We start from the raw sequence: 16,256 nt of genomic DNA, 5'->3' as shown, positions 1-16,256 counted from the left end.
TTACCCTAGTTTTCAAAACCTTGACTGAATATTTAATTTTCCCAAATTTTGACTGCCTTTTTGTTTCTAATAAATTTAACACTTGAAAGGAAAGCTATTAGCAGAAGCCTTTATAATTTCGACTGAAGTTGAGTTTCAGGAATATCATATTCTTCCATTTTCTTGCCCTGAGAGTTTCTCCTGTCCCAGGACCGTTAGAATGGAAATAGACAGCACTTCCCTGCCAACATTCTCAGGAGTTTCTCTTTTCACGTGTCAGATCCCCTCTAGTATGAGCACCTGGTTGAACATCCCTGCCCTTTGCTGCGTCTACTGTGTTGGAGGCTCTCAGTGGGAGCACTTAGCCACTCCCATTTTCATACATTCAGATTTCTCTTTCTAAATATCTGCAACATTTACATTCTTGCGAATTACACTAATTGCTCTGGTCATAGCTGAAGCAGGATCGCGAGACCATGGGCCCATTCATGTCAAAAGTACTGTTTTGTCACTGCACAGCGGTGGATGAGGTATTGGGATCTGGTTCTCTGGGACAGGCGCCCCGTCGGTGTGGTTCGCCAGCTGTGTACCCTACAATTGGCTGGGCTTTTGATGTGCAGATACTACAAGTTGGTCACAAACTTGTGTACAATGGGCCTGTTCTGGTTCATGTGAAAATCAACATCCTTTTTTGTGTTCCCGGGTGACAGGATGCTACAATACTATTAGCATTTGCAAAGAGTGTGCTCTGTCCGAGGGTGTAACCACAGATCGTGTGCTGCTCAGTTTGTGTTTCTCTATTATGTGAGAGACACAAAGAAGCTGAAGGCTGGCAAAGGCCTGTCAGGTCTTGTAATGTGGCTGCTCGACCCCCAAACTCCGCTTGGCCTCCGAGGGGCTCTTGTTCCCGGGCCCACCCCTCCCTCTGAATGGGCTCTGAGGTAGGTAAATGAATTCAGGGGCCGGTACGCGGCGGATTCCTTTCTGACCTCATTCCTGTACCATTTGTTTGCAGGCTTGTAGGGGGAGAGGAGGACATTTTGGAATCCTTTGTGTCAAATAATTTTCTTGCAGGTTGGGGAGTTAATGGTAACTTTGTCTGAAGCCACCCGAGCAGAAAGCCTCCACGGCTGAGGCGTGGCATGCTCAACCTCAAAACTACAAGATGAGAATGTGGAAATAGGGAAACTTCCAGAGCAGATGGATATGCGGCCTGTCTGCCTGTTGAGCATCTGGTCCTGGGCAGCGTCCATCTTCCCACGCGGACGAGACGGGGCACTCCTTCCTTTAAAAAACAGCTTCCTCTTTCTGAGCTACCATGGCTTTTATACTGATGCCTCGAGTTTGGATAATCTTTTGTGTAACCAGTGATGTATACACACTCTGAAATGTTTTTAAAACCTTCTACCACCTGGCTAACTGCACAGAGTACAGCGTGGTTCCTGGAGGAGTTACATCATTTTTTTACCCTCGGACTTACTGTGCTTATCTGGAAAGTGAATTACAGTTTTAGAACCACAAGAGCTCTTGTTTGGCAAAAAAAGAAAAAAAGAAAAGAAACGAGGCCCAGAGAGAAGAAGCAATTTGCTCAATTCGTTCAACAGAACTAGAGCCCTTGCCTCCTGACTCCTAGGCTGGTACTGTTTCTGTTCCATGAAGAATTAAATCAGGGGCCATAAACCGAAGGGCTCCAAAGCCAGGAGTTTTTGTAAAAGAAGTAAGGGATCTGGAGAGTCACGTGAAACCTGCCTCTTTTTAAATGTCGGCAGCTAATGTTAAGAATCTTAGACTGTGTGAGTCAGACAGAAATATCTACAACGTGCTGCCCACCCAGGCCATTTGAAACCTCTGATTTAAACTGCAACTTTCTGTTCACTTCTGGCCTCAGTGGATTTGAGTGACAATACTACTAGGTCTTGTGAAAATAATATGATTTCTGGTCATTCTTAGAGATGCATAGATTTTTAGCTTGGTTTAGATGCATAGAGAGAGCGTCATTTATGATGAGGCTGGACTGAAGGGAAGAGCTCATTTATTACATGCCAACTGTATTGCAGGCACTTTCTATTACCTTACTTATTCTTATAGCTTCCGAAGGCAGGCATCATCACTGTGCACCTGCAGGTCAACTCTGGCTCAGAGAGGCTGCCTGAAGGCCCAAGGCTGGCTCGTTGGCCAAGTCTTTCTAGGATCCCAGGTAGGTCTGAGTACAGAGCCTGGAAAAGGGGCAGGTATGGAATGGGCTGACGGTGCGCTCACAGCCCCTTCCCTCACCTCCTCAACTCTCCTGAGATGGTGGCTCCTGTTCATGCTGTGAGCTGCTTCGCAAAACGTGTATGTTCACAAAGGGAGAATTGGATGCACCGCTTCCAGCACCATCGATGGGCAAGTCATGGGAAAACCCTGATTGAATAAGATGCACATACTTATAAATAAAAGCCTTTGGTTCTAAACAGCCAACTTTTTCAAGTTCTGAAACTCACACTGGTGAACCTCAGGTGAGGAAAATGACGCTTGGCATGCCAAGTTTTTCACAGTTTAAGTGAATTCAGAGTATTAAGAGCACATTCATTTTTAAGGTTTACTGAGAAGGAGATAGCCCAGAGTTTCGGTAATTTATATTAGTCGCACAGCTGGAATAAAATCATCTCACTAAAGGGTGCTTTATCACAAGAGAGGGTCTGTTGTCTACCACACTCAAGCGTGCTCGTGTTTGTGCATGCGTGCATGCCTGTTCATCCTGGATTTGTAACCAAGAGTTCATCTCTGGTTCCAGAAAAAGAATTTTACTTGGAGAAATTCTACCAGGAAGAAGGCCGCTGTTGAGAAGGGGAAGGTCGTGACAAGCACACACATTCAGGGTGTGAACCTGTGCATTTATTAAGCAGAACAGCAAAGGCAGAGCACAGGCTGTGAAGCCAAAGAAGCGTGCTTGTAATCACACTCTGTGCCCACGTGGTAAGTGACCTTATTAGAGCCACTTCCTCCTCCAGGATGGTCCCAAAGGTCTCTGCCAGCCCAGATAGCCTAAAGCTTCTGTCACTGATTAAACTTGGCATCTAAAAATGTTCTCCTGAAACCAAGGGAAAACGTGTCCTGATTCAACTAAGTCAGGACGTTTTCCACATTACATTCTCTTCTAAGTGAAAAGCATCATATTTGCCTCCAATCTGGCTACAAAAGATGTTCCTCGCCTAAATCCTTCTAAATAATGATACTAACGTTTACTGAGCGCTTACTATGTCTCAGGCACTATTGTAAGTTTATGTAACCTGTATGAATGCTGCTGGTTTCCATAGTCCTGAGCGATAGGTGATGCTATTTTCCCCTTTTACAGATGAAAAAATGGAGCTTCTGAGTTGCTCTAGTTGTCAGAGTTTGCTTAGCTCATAAGTGGCCAAGTCGGGATTTCCACCCTGGCAAGCTGGCTCCTAGACTGTGCACTTAACCACTGTGCACTGTGCCGCAAATCTTCACTAGAAACCGCCAGCATTGCTCAGTGGGAAGCCTGGGGAAGAAGCTGCTGTTGGCAAAGGATGTCGGAGAAGTCGGAGAGGCTGTGAGCTCAGAAGGCAGGCATTTGGGAGCTGTAGATAAGAGTCCCTGCTTGGTGGGGAATGTTTGCAAATAGAACATTTTTCTATTTCTAGGGCTCACTGGAGCACCTCACCACACTCAAGTCCTTGGGAATCAGGCAGCCCCGTCTTGGGATGCCCCTGACTGCCAAGGAGACGGCTCATGAAGCTGCCCCTGCTGCCGGGGCGGGGGGCAGGAGGCTCAAGAGCTTAATATGCACTAGCAGAGGGGAGGGCCAAGGCCTGAAACCAAGGTGGTTTTTGAAGAGATTATAGACTGCCTGCCTGAGAGGGCAGAGTACAGTCATGTCCATGGCAGGCAGCAAAGGGGGCTGGCTCCCTCTGTCCCAGTAGCCCTGCTACCAGGCCATTCGGTATGGTTGTTTGCATTAGCTATTTTTACAGTTGTCTAATTTAAATGGGTTTTCCTTTGTTCTCATTTTATACCACCAGTTTAACTTACTGTCTTCTGGATACTCTGGGTATAGTTATCTGGAAATAAGGCAAATGAACTTTTAAAATGCCCTTGAAACTCAGGATCTAAAAATAAATTGGTATCTTCAGTAAACTTTATGTATCTGTGAACTACGCACCGTCTTTCCTTTATTCTCAGCCAAGCTCCTTGGAAGAGAGAGGGTCCCATTCTCCAGCTCACTCCAAGCCGGCACTTTCTTTATCAGCTGGGCCCCCGTCCTCCACATTGTCGCTGTCTCCACCACTGCCGCTCACTGAGGCCCCCGTGACCCCCAGGCCGCCAGTGGCCCCGAATGCTTCTATACTTAATTTGCTTGATCCATTAAGGCCATTTAATACTTTGTGACATTGCTTCTCTCTCTCTCTCTGTAAGCTCTTACTTCTTTGACTTCTGTACTTTCTCCTGGTTTTCCTTCTAATAACAAAGTGGCTGCTGATTTTCAGTACTATCTGCTGACCTTCCCGAGGGTGGGCCTTTCCTGGAAAAGTCACTTGGCATCACTTTTCTCAGTCTTACATTCCACCTGGCTGGTCGACCTCCAGCCACATCTGCTTGTGACTCTCAACACTCCAGCCCCATCCTGTTCCTCTCCCCATGCCCCCGACCCCAGCTCCAGCTGCCTACTTACATGGCCCCCAGATGTCCAGACATCTGACACTCAAACTGTCCAAAATGCAGCCCTTTCTCCATTAAACCATCCCAGTCCCCAGATTTCACTATCTTGGTGGCAGGCACAGCGGCAGCTACACTGGACAGGACGCCTGGGACTCTCCCAGTCCCGGACACCAACAACAAACCAATCACCAATTTCTACAGTTCCTTTTTTAAGTTTCTTTTTGTTTTGTTTTGTTTTTTTGTGGGAGGAGGTAATTGGGTTTATTTATTTATTTACTTTTTAATAGAGGTATTGGGGATTGAACCCAGGACCTCGTGCATGCTAAGCATGTGCTCTACTACTGACCTACCTTCTTCCTGCCCCCACTTTTTACAATTTTTATTTTTCTATCTCTTCCCCTCCTCCTGTCTCTGCACACCTCAGATGGTCACACAGCTCACCTCCGTTACCACCACACGCCTTCACTTTCAGTTCTCTCTTATGCATCCTCCATCCTCTTGCCAGAAAGAATGTGATCATTTGATTAAAACTGTCTCCAGATAAGTTTCAGGTAAAGTTCAGAACCTTTAGCCCATAGCCCCTCAGGGTATGGGGTCTGCCCAGTTCTCCAACAGCAACTCCCACATCCCCCCATCCCACATCCGTATCTAGAGCCACAGACCTGCTCAGTCACTCCGCCTTCCCACACACACACCCTTCCATCTGCAATGTCCTCCTTGTCCTGATAACCCTCACCCACCTGAGGGGACCCTGATCCTGCATCACCTCCTCTGGGAAACTTCCGGGACCCCTTCCATCCTTCCTCCCCCGACTCCCCCCTGAGCTAGCTGTGTTTTCATTAGTGCCCCACGCATATGCCTGTCCTGACACAGCACGGAGCCCTGGGACTGCTGACTTACTCACACGTGCCTTCCCGAGACGGAGAGGTCTTTAGGGGCCAGGCACTAAGTGTTCTAGATCTTCTTATGCCCAGCACTTCACACAGCATCTGGCACATAACAAATACTGAAAAACTGTTTAAATGAGTGAGTTGTTCATGTCTATAAAACATAAAGTATATAGACACTGAGTTAAGTATTAATGTTTACTACTCTCTGTTTACTCAAGTTTGTGTGTTCGTGAGTATATGAGTGTGATCTCTTTTTTCATTTGCTATATAATGTAAGTACTTAACTTTTCACTCCAATTGGCAAAAAACTGGACCTATAACCAGGGTTTACTATAATTTGGAAAACCCATTGCGTCTTTAGTTTCCTCATTGATAAAATAAGAAGGTTTGATTGGATGTTCACTAGAGGTCCTTCTAACGCTGCCACTTGTAAAAGCTTTGGTTCCATTTTTACATAAAACTGCCTTGTCTAAATAATACTGCCCTGAACTGGCATATTGCTTTCAGAGCTATCATCTCATTGAGCCTTTAAAATAATAAGTATGGTAGATAAGATAGCCAATGTGATGAAATGAGTAATATTGTTATTGGTTTATTTGTTTTGTTTTGTTTTGGGGGGAAGGTAATTAGGTTTATTTATTTATTGGTTTAAATGGAGGTACTGAGGATTGACACCAGGGCCTCGTGCATGGTAAGCACACATTCTACCACTGAGCTATACCCTCCCCCCAGTTACTTGTTCATCTTAAGCATTTAGCCATCCTTAATCGAATAATTTGATTCTAGCACTAAATTTCTGAAACACTTATCTCTGCAGCACAGGATGCATTTCTAAGTCCTGTAGCTCTCAGAGCTGTACTCAAAATAGAAAACACTTTCAGGGGGAAATCCTCAGCTTTTCATTTTTGGACCCTGGAGGGTCTCTCCTGAGTAACTTCTGTCTTAGATGCCAAGTCTTCCTCACACCAGCAATTGATAAGGGTGGTCCGTGTACCCCAGACCCTTTCAGTGGTCACAGGGCGATCATAAAACACGATTTTATAACAGCACCAATATTTTATTTCCCCGTCTCACTATGTTGACATTCACCAGCTCTGCAAAGGCAGCAGTAGGTAACACCGCTGAGTGTGCATCAAGGCAGCGACAGCACCTGTCCTAATGGGCACTGGGCCGTTTCCACCACCACGCACCACAGCTTCAAACAGACAGACAAACAAACCACAAAGCTAGTTTTACTCAAAGAATGGCTGGATGAAACAATAAAAATGATTCACTTATTTTATTAATTTGTATTGCTATATTATTAATGTAATTTACTGATTTTGAATTTTTATTAAATCTCAACCCTTAAGTACATGTCTTTAAATAGTCTGTGTGACAAATTAGGAGGATCACAGAAATTCCTTTATCACCCAAAATATGATGGTCATCTTGAGGGAAAGCACTTGTGCCATTATTTGATTTCTGTCCTAAACTCTAATTTTTTTTTTCAAGGAACACCATTTTGCTTAACAGAATGACTAATAAACTACAGTCATTCAAACTGACTCACGAGGCAGACGTTTTCTGCAAAGTAGGAGTGACCCTGCCACTTCCAGGAAGACGCCTCTGTAGTGCTGGTTGCCCATGGTGAAACTTACACCTTTAAGCAAGAATGAGCATTTGGAAAAACATAACGAGCTTGACAACATCTCCGTATTCTTCTGATGAGGTGGAGGACGGTATTTATGAATGAGATTTTTTTGATATTGTAAAAAGATGTCAGTTGGAAGATCTGCATACCCAAGGAAACCAATATTTTCTGGATGGCTAAGTGCATGACGGGAACAAATCAGGCCTGGGGAAAGGTCCTCTCTAAGCAGGAGGTAGATTGAGGAATTTCATGTCAGAGAGTATGTGCTCATTGGCACATCAGGCGTTGGTTTAGTGTCAGAGGAGATGTGCTATCCCCTGGAAAGCCTCATCCTTTCTTCTTTTCTCATCCCATCACTGCATGAGGCCAGCTTGTCTTCATCTCCTTCAACCAAAACAACATATTGCAACAAATTGAATATAGAAAAAGGTATAAGAATCTGTTTATCTTCTGTCTAGCCAGACATTAAAGAGAATTGCAAAAAATTTTTTTAAAAGCTACTTTTTAAAAATGACATATAGTTAATCTACAACGTTGTGTTAGTTTCTGGTGTACAGCATAGTGATTCAGTTATATATATATTATTTTTCATATTCTTTTTCATTATAGGTAATTATAAGATAGTGGATGTAGCTCCTTATGCTATACAGTAGGATCTTATTTATCTATTTTATATATGGTAGCTTTTATCTATTAATCCCAAATTCCTAATTTATCCCGCCCCCTCTTTTCCTCTTTGGTAACCATAAGTTTGTTTTCTGTATCTGAGTCTCTGTTTTGTAAATAAGTTCATTTGTATCATTTTTTAAGATTCCACAAATAAGTGATATCAGATGATATTTGTCTTTGTCTGACTTACTTCACTTAGTATGATAATCTCTAGGTCCATCCATGTTGCTGCAAATGGCAATATTTCATTCTTTTTAATGGCTGAGTAGTATACCATTGTGTGTGTATATATGTATTTACCACCTCTTTATCTGTTGCTGAGCACTTGGGTTGCTTCCACATCTTGGCTATTGTAAATAGTGCTGCTATGAACACTGGGGTGCACACGTATCTTTTCAAATTAAGAGTTTTCTCCAGATACATGCCGAAGAGTTGGATTGCTAGGTTATATCATAGTTCTATTTTCAGTTTTTTAAGGGATCGCCATAGCGTCCTCCATAGTGGCTGCACCGAATTACATTCCCACCCACGGGGTAGGAGGGTTCCCTTTTATCCACACCCTCTCCAGCATTTATTGTTTGTGAACTTTTTAATGATGGCCATTCTAAAAAGTTACTCTTGTTGCTAGATTCTTTTGTTTTTCATTAGAGATGTAACTTATGTTAACATGAAACCATTTTATTTTAAAAAATTAATTGAGTAAATATTTTGAATATTTCTCAGTTTCAATTTCTAATTTATTAGAAATATCCATTTCTAATTTATCAATATTAAAATAATATCAAGTATTATATCAAACATTAAAGATCAATAGGCATAAACCCATGTAAACAAAAACTTTGGGGTACACAGTAATTTCTAAGAGATTAAAGCTTTGCACTGGGAGGCTTAGCTACAGGATCAGCGCCTTTGTTCAAAATATCTGAAGCAATGCAGTCCCCGTGAGAATTATTGCTTAGTTTCCTTGCTTGAATTCAGGGTATATTTTAAATACAATGGCAAGTGTTAGAAGAGGGTCTAGCGAATGTCAGTGATTGTTGGTGTGTGAGTTGCAAGTTAAGCCGTTTTAATACATGACTTAAGGAAACTGTAACATCAGGGATGACATTTTTAACACAGTACACGGTGTTTTTGTTTATTGGAGGACTCAGCATTCATGCGGAGAGTCTCGGGTCTCTGTGTCAGGGAGAACAGAGCGCCCGGTATGCCCTGACCTTCTGGCAGCCACTTTTCTCCCTTTCCTTTGGCTGCTAGGAAGCCCGAAGCTAAATTCTCACAAATGGAAACATACATGTCTGTGTTAGCCCGCCGTGGTTTCATTTTGCTATTTCCCTTCCCCCCAAAACTTGTCTTTGATTTCTTCATCTGAATTTTCAGAGTTTTCCCAAAAGCTACCTCCAATCCTTTCACCAGATGAAGTACAACGTAAACTTATGTAACTTATATAACTTATGCAGCTGCCAGTGGCAGGAAGTTTGTTCTCCTCTGTGTACCGAGGACCAGATTGCACATCTGTAACTTCTTTGTCGTTATCTCCTTTAATGCGTGTGTAGAATAGGGATGTGGCTTGGAGAAGGAGAGCAGCACAGCCATGCCTTGTGAACATCTGGAGAAGCCAGCCAGCACCCAGAGAGGAGGCAGGCCGGTGCGTGGGAGCGGTGGCCAGCCCCCAGGTCGCCAGGAGGAATCTGCTTCTCTAATGAAAGGACCCTTCTTTCCAGGGGATTATAAGAATATTCATGACCCGTGAGATCAGCAGGTGAGGCCCAGCCCTCCCTACTCATCCTTTGGGCAAATAGTCCAGAAAGCCGAGGTTGCTGGGATGAGAAAGGAACAGTGGGAGTCGGGAGATTTCCGCGCTTCTCTTGGCCCCCGACCCCCAGTATTTTCAGGGGGGCCAGGAGGGGGGCACTTGTCTTGAGGTGGAGCACGGACTGTGTCTTTCATTTCTAAAGAGCAGGCAGCAAGGCCGAGGCAGAAGTCCCGTGACATGACTTGAGACACAAAATGGTATCTTAGCATCGAAGACCCCCTTTGACAAGAAGAAGAAAAGCCCTTTTCTTCCCAGCCCGGATTAGGCAAGGAGGGAATTCTCTGGAACATGTGTGCATTGTTTTGTGGAGGGCAGCCAGGCTGGCCCGGGGCTGGCCTCCCAAAGTCCGCCCAAGGAAGCTTGTCCTTGTGTAATTAAAAGGGAAGGGAAACAGCAGGGGGCCTTGTTCCGCTGCTGCCCACCAAAGTGGGGCCCCCGGGGGGACAGTGTGGCCCCGGAAATTGGCTAAATTAATGGTTACTGGAGGCCTCATTGGATGTGTGGGCCCTGCAGGCGGAGAGAGGGCAGGGCATGGAGCCTCCTCAGAGCTCTTCTGACAAAATGGGGGGAAGAGAAATGCTCTCAGACAGCAGAGACGTCTGAGCTTCTTGCCACCTGACCGGACAGCAGGCCGCCCTGGGGACCGGGCACCTGCAGGGAGGGGTCGGCCCCTCGTGGAGAGCAGAGCCCCCAGGGCAGTGTTTCCAGGCTCTCATTTGTCCAGCTGACGCAGGCTGACAGCAAGGCCGGGAGCCCCGAGGTCAGAGGGCACTGCCAGGCACTCAGGCCTGGGGGCCACAGAGGGGCTCAGGGGCTTCCCCTGGCAACAGGAGTTTCTGGAAAGCTGTCTCTCATATTTGTCAGTGGCCCAGCATCTCACTCAGAAATAAGTCGGAGCAGTAAAACCCTGAATTGGAGGCTGACACGTTTGGCATTTATAGAGTTTAACCCAGTTCGGGAGAAAAACAATTCCTTCTCCTATAAACAAAGAAAACGTCCTCATGAAAACTTTCCAATGTTTTCTGAAAACTTCGGTTCAAGATGTGGACTTCATGCTTCATTTTATCCAGGTACCTCTGCAAGTCTTGCCGGTTGGATTTAGAGGAATTCAGGCAACCTCTATCAGCAGTCTGGAAACTCGTGTCTCCTGAGTCCCAGGTCCATGGGGAAGAGAATAGTGAAAACTGCCACACAGAGGTGGTTTTCCAAGACCCGCACACGTTCTGCCTAAGGCCACACACTTCCTAAAGGCCGGGGCCAAGAGCCGGCAGGCCCGGGCCCTCCGCTTTTTCTGGTGAGTGATGAATCTAAGTCAATATTGCAAAGGCGACCTGGCCCTTCCGGCTCCGCAAATATTGGAACAAAGACTTGAGCGCGGCAGCGCTGTTGACAGTTACGAGATGGTGGCATTGTTGTCTTTGTCACCATGAAGTGCGGCTCTGTGGAGCCCGGCCTAACACCCTGTGTACACAGAGGAGACAGTGTGCTCAGAGGCCCAGCTGTTTGCTCTGCCAACAGGCGCAGGCGACTGGCCCTCCAGCCCCCTTCCTGGGGCACAGCTGGGGGTGTGGGACACACCCACCCTCTCCCGTGTGCTGGGGCCCCACTGCCCAGCACAGCATCTGGGGCACATGCCTCCTCTTCGCTCTCTTTTCAGTTCATTGGCTAAAAATACGTTTTTATTGAAGTGAAATGTACACATGTCATCTGTCCCATTTGATGAAAACGACCACACCCTTGTGTCCAGCAAGTCAGGAACCAGAGCACTCCCGGCATTCCATGCCATCTGTGCCCCCTCCCGGGACCCCCTCCTGCAAGGGTGACCACTGTCCTCTCCGGACTTCTCACATAAGGTACTTTCACCTGTTTTAAGCCTCGTGCTTTTGAAACTTTCCCTTGGCATTTGAAGCCAAAGTACCGTATGTTTGTCCAGCAGGGCATGGTTACAGTGCAGCCTGCGCAGGGATCTCAGCCCTGCCCAGTTTGAGCACGCCCCTCTCAGTGTGCTGGCATCAGGGCTGACGCCGTTAAAGGACCGAGTTGGTCTGAGTCTCTTGGGGCCCTTCCAATGCCAACACGCGACCCCCTGGCTCCACTAAGGGGGCAGATGGGCTGCCCACAGGAGGACGATCTATGACCCCTGTCCACCCCTGTCCACAGGCTCAGGGGTATGTTCTAAGAAGGAGAAGGCTGCATGCCCATGATGCCTCACTGTACCTCCTCCTTCAGTGTTGCCCTCCAGACACATCAGAAGACAGGTTAGTTCGGGGTTCTCTTCTCACCACCGGGATGAACCTGGTTGGCTCCAGCCCTGAATCTGGTCCATTCTCCTATCTGATAACTGCCCAGGCACATGGAGAGAGGAAGGGTAAAAACTTCCCTCTAAATATGCTCTGCTGGGTGACAGATGTCCCATTCCTTTTTATATTCCTAAAGCCTCGTGTGTGTGTGTGTGTGTGTGTGTGTGTGTCTGTGTGTGTGTGTGTCTGTGTGTGTGTGTGGTGGGGGAGGTGGGGAGCGGGGAGTTGGGGAGAAGGGAGTGGGAAATGGCTTACAGAAAGTGTGCCAGAGCTGGGGGTTCAACTTCTTCACTCACAGAGGTGAAGAACCAACCATGGGTTTGCATCTTTGGGCAGCTCTGTGGGAGGAGCTGGCTCCAGTTGCAGGATTCTCTTCCATTCGGTTCTGACTCCTGGCCTGGCCCTGGGCCGGGCCCTGTTTGGGGAGACAGAGGTGAACAAGATGTGCGCCCTCAGCTCAAGAGTCTCACACAGTTTGTTAGGGACTGAACATGAGGAAGGGAGTGATAGTCCCAGATCACAAGCAAGAAGTAACTTTAGAGAACCAGCACTCTGAACGGGGATATACAGTGCTGTAGGAAGACCGGCCAAAGATGGCCCGTCAACCTAGGTGGCCTTTGTGGAGGTGGTGGCATTTGAGCTGCATTGACGGACAGCCTTCAAAAAGTGAAATGCTGTATTTCACCTTCGGTGTGATAAGCCCTTAACCGTGATCCTGGTTAAGAAAGTTTATAGTGGATTGCCATCTTACATTTTGCTTCAACCTATGTTATAAAGTCCCCAATACATTGTTATTATATTTGCTTTAAACAGGCAATTGTCCTTTTAAAAGTGATCTTTGAAAGGGCCTGGTAATAATGAGAAAGATCATACGCATGGACTCATGTTGTTGCCATTTCCGGTGCTCTCCATTCCTTTCCAGATCCAGATTTCCGTCTGGCGTCATTTTTAATGGATTTCCCTTAATATTTCTGATCGTGTAGGTCTGCTGCTGCTGAGCCCGTTCAGCTTTTATGTCTGAGGAAGTCTTTATCTCATTTTCATTTTTTCAAAGTTTTTTTCGTTGGATAATGAATTCCTAATTTGGTTTTCCCTTTCAGAACTTTAACGATGTTGCTGCCCTGTCTTCTGAGTGGCGCTGTTTTCAGTGCAAAGTCTGTCACAATTCTACTCTTTGTTCCTTTGTACATGCTGTGCCTTTTTCCTTTAATTACTTTTAAAATTTTCTTTTTACCACTGATTTTAAGCAATTCGATTAGGATACACATTGTACTTTCCTTCATGTTTCTTGTGCTGGGACATTGTTGGTCTTCTTGGATCTGTGAGTTGTTTGTTTGTTTTAATTACGTTTAGAAAAACTGCAGCCATTATTTATTCAGTATTTTGCTGGGCACCCCCTCCTTTTCTGTGACACCTGCTACATGTGTATTAGGTCCCCTGGAGCTGTCCCACAGCTCACTGGTGATCTGTTCATTTTTTCCTCTTCTTTTCTTATCTCTGGACTTCACTTTCTGTTTCTGTTGCTATGACATCAAATTTGCCAATTGTCTCTTCTTTTTTAAAACACATTATAAAATTTTTTATTATTATTTTTTAAAATCTTCTCTTCTGTAGTCACCTACTTGCTGTTTATCCCATCCAGTGTATTTTTCATCTCAGACCCAGGGTGATGGGAATTTGGGGGTGTGGTAGAGAACTGGAGCATGCAGTTGGGGGAATCAGAGAAGGCTTCATGGAAGAGGTGACATTTGAGATCAGCCTCAGATGATGGGGAGTGAAGGTATATCAGGAAGAAATAGATGCAGATAGAAAAAAAAGAGTCCATCACTGGCAGAGGGCAGCAGAGATCAGGAAGGGCCCTGTTGGTGTGGGCACAAGTTGCCTGGCATATGGTGACAGAGAGTGAGCTGGAATGCAGTGAGGAGAGCTCTGAATATCAGCATGAGTCTTTTACATTTTTAGCAGCCAAAACATTAAACCAGATTGCAGTTGAAATCCTAACATAAAGCACAAAACCAAACAAAATCAAAGCCAGAAATCCTAACAGTGGTGGGGTTACAGAGTTCTTGCATCACAAGGTCACTTCCTTTCCTTGATAATCAGCTCTCACATCTGAAACAACAGAGTTGAACATTGCTTCTCCACTGTTTGGTATACATGACCTCTAAGGTCTCTTTCTGCTCTAAACATCCATGCCTCCACGAGTCAACTTGATTTTAGTAACCATTGGGGAGTCATTGTTTTTGAACTCAAGAGTGACAAGCTTTTTAAGGAGATTAATATTTGAACATTCATAAACCAATCTGGCAAGTTCTCATTATAATACCGACTAGGAAACTTAGAGGGGAGGTGTTATGCACATAGATGAGAGTGTGCATTTTCCCATTCACAGAAGAAATGAGGATAAAGTGAGGGCCAAAGAGAACATGAAGAGTATGTTTCTGAAGGTCTATTTTGCAATCAAATAAACATCAAATGATGGCTTACGTATTAAATACAACCCAAAACTGTTCCAATGGGGAGTGCCTGCTGAAGGCTGGGACACCATATATGACCCAGCCAGCTGATTCAAGCACAGTGGTGTAGTGGTAGCAAGAATTATAGCAGGCTTGGGTTCAAATTTGTACTCTATCACTGAGGAGACTTTGTAACCAGAATGAATCTTGGTTTCTTCATCTACAAAGTAGTAAAAAATAATGCCACACTCAAAGACTTTTTGGTAAAATTTAAATATTATTAGCATGTAATTAAGGATATGCATTTCATCAATATCCCAGCAGATTTCTTAGTAGAAATTAACAGACTGATCCTAAAATTCATGTGGCAGTGGTACAAAGGACCTAGAAAGCCAAAACAGCTTTGCAAAGAAAAATAATCCCAAACAAGATTAACAATACTTGATTTCAAAATTTATTGTAAAGTTGGAGCAATTAGGACAGTGTGATAGTGGCATAAAGACAGATAAATAGATTAATGGAACAGAATAGAAACTACAGAAATAAACTCATGAACATATGGACACCTGATTTTTGACAAAGTTTTCAATGTAATTCATAAATATTTTTTTCAATAAATGGTGCTAAAGCAAATGAAAGTGCAAAAAAAAAAACTTTCAATTCATGATATACATAAATTATCATGAAATGAATTATAGACCTAAGTGTAAAGACTGTAACTATAAAACTTCTAAAAGAAAACAAAGGAAAGAAACATTGCAACCCTGAGTTAGGCAAACACTTCTTAGATACCACAACTAAAGAATCATCCATAAAAGAAGTTGATCAATTATACATCATTAAAATTAAAAAGTTCAGCTCTTTAAAAGACACTGTTAAGAGAATGAAAAAAACAAGCCACAGACTAGGAGAAAATATTTGCAAATCATGTATCTGATAAAGGACTTGTATTCAGAATATATAAAGAACTCTCAAAACTCAATCATAAGAACTCAAATAACCTGATTAAAAATATGGGTGTCTATCCAAAAGAAATGAAAGCCTGTATCTATACAGAAATTTGTACATAGATGTTCCTAGATATTTTATTTCTGACATCCAGAAACTGGATATCACCCAAATGTCCATCAACATAGAAATAGATAAATACACTATGGTAGATCCATACAAATGAAATACTACTCTGCAGTGAAAAGGAATGGACATGAATGCTACATGGGTGACTCTCAAAATGATTATGCTATGTGAAAGAAGACAGATTTAAAAAAAAGAGGACATACTGTATGGTTCCTAGAACCATACATTCTAGAAAGTGCCAGCTACTATAAAGTGGTAGATCTGTGGTTGATTGGAGACAGGATGAAGGTGCTATAAAGGGCATGAGGGAAATTTTAGGCTGATGAGTACGTTCACTATCTTGACTGTGGTGATGGTTTCCCATATGCTGAAACCTATCCCTGGGACACACTAAATATGTGCAGTATGTTGTACATCAGTTAATCCTCAGTAAAAAAACAAAGAATATAGGCTTCTCTGTTGCACAGACGTGGATTCAAATCCCACACTTAAATCCTAGCTCAGCACTTACAAACTTCGGGAGCTTAAGCAAGTCCCTTAACATCTCTGAACCTCACATTCTCATCTATAAAGTGAGAATGATAATATTCCTACCTTCCTTATAAGATGATTATGAACATGGAATGAAATAATACAGATAAAATGCTTAGCAGAATGCCTGAGACATCGTAGGTGCTTAGTAAATATAAATTATTATTAAAGTGCTTCTTGCAGTGCCTGGTATTTGGTAAATGCTCAGGAAAGTTTCACCCTTTCTCCACCCTTACCTTCCCC

The sequence above is a fragment of the Camelus ferus genome, chromosome 1 (genome assembly GCF_009834535.1).
Source record: "Camelus ferus isolate YT-003-E chromosome 1, BCGSAC_Cfer_1.0, whole genome shotgun sequence".
NCBI classification, from domain to species: domain Eukaryota; kingdom Metazoa; phylum Chordata; class Mammalia; order Artiodactyla; family Camelidae; genus Camelus; species Camelus ferus.
This window is presented reverse-complemented; position numbering follows the sequence as displayed.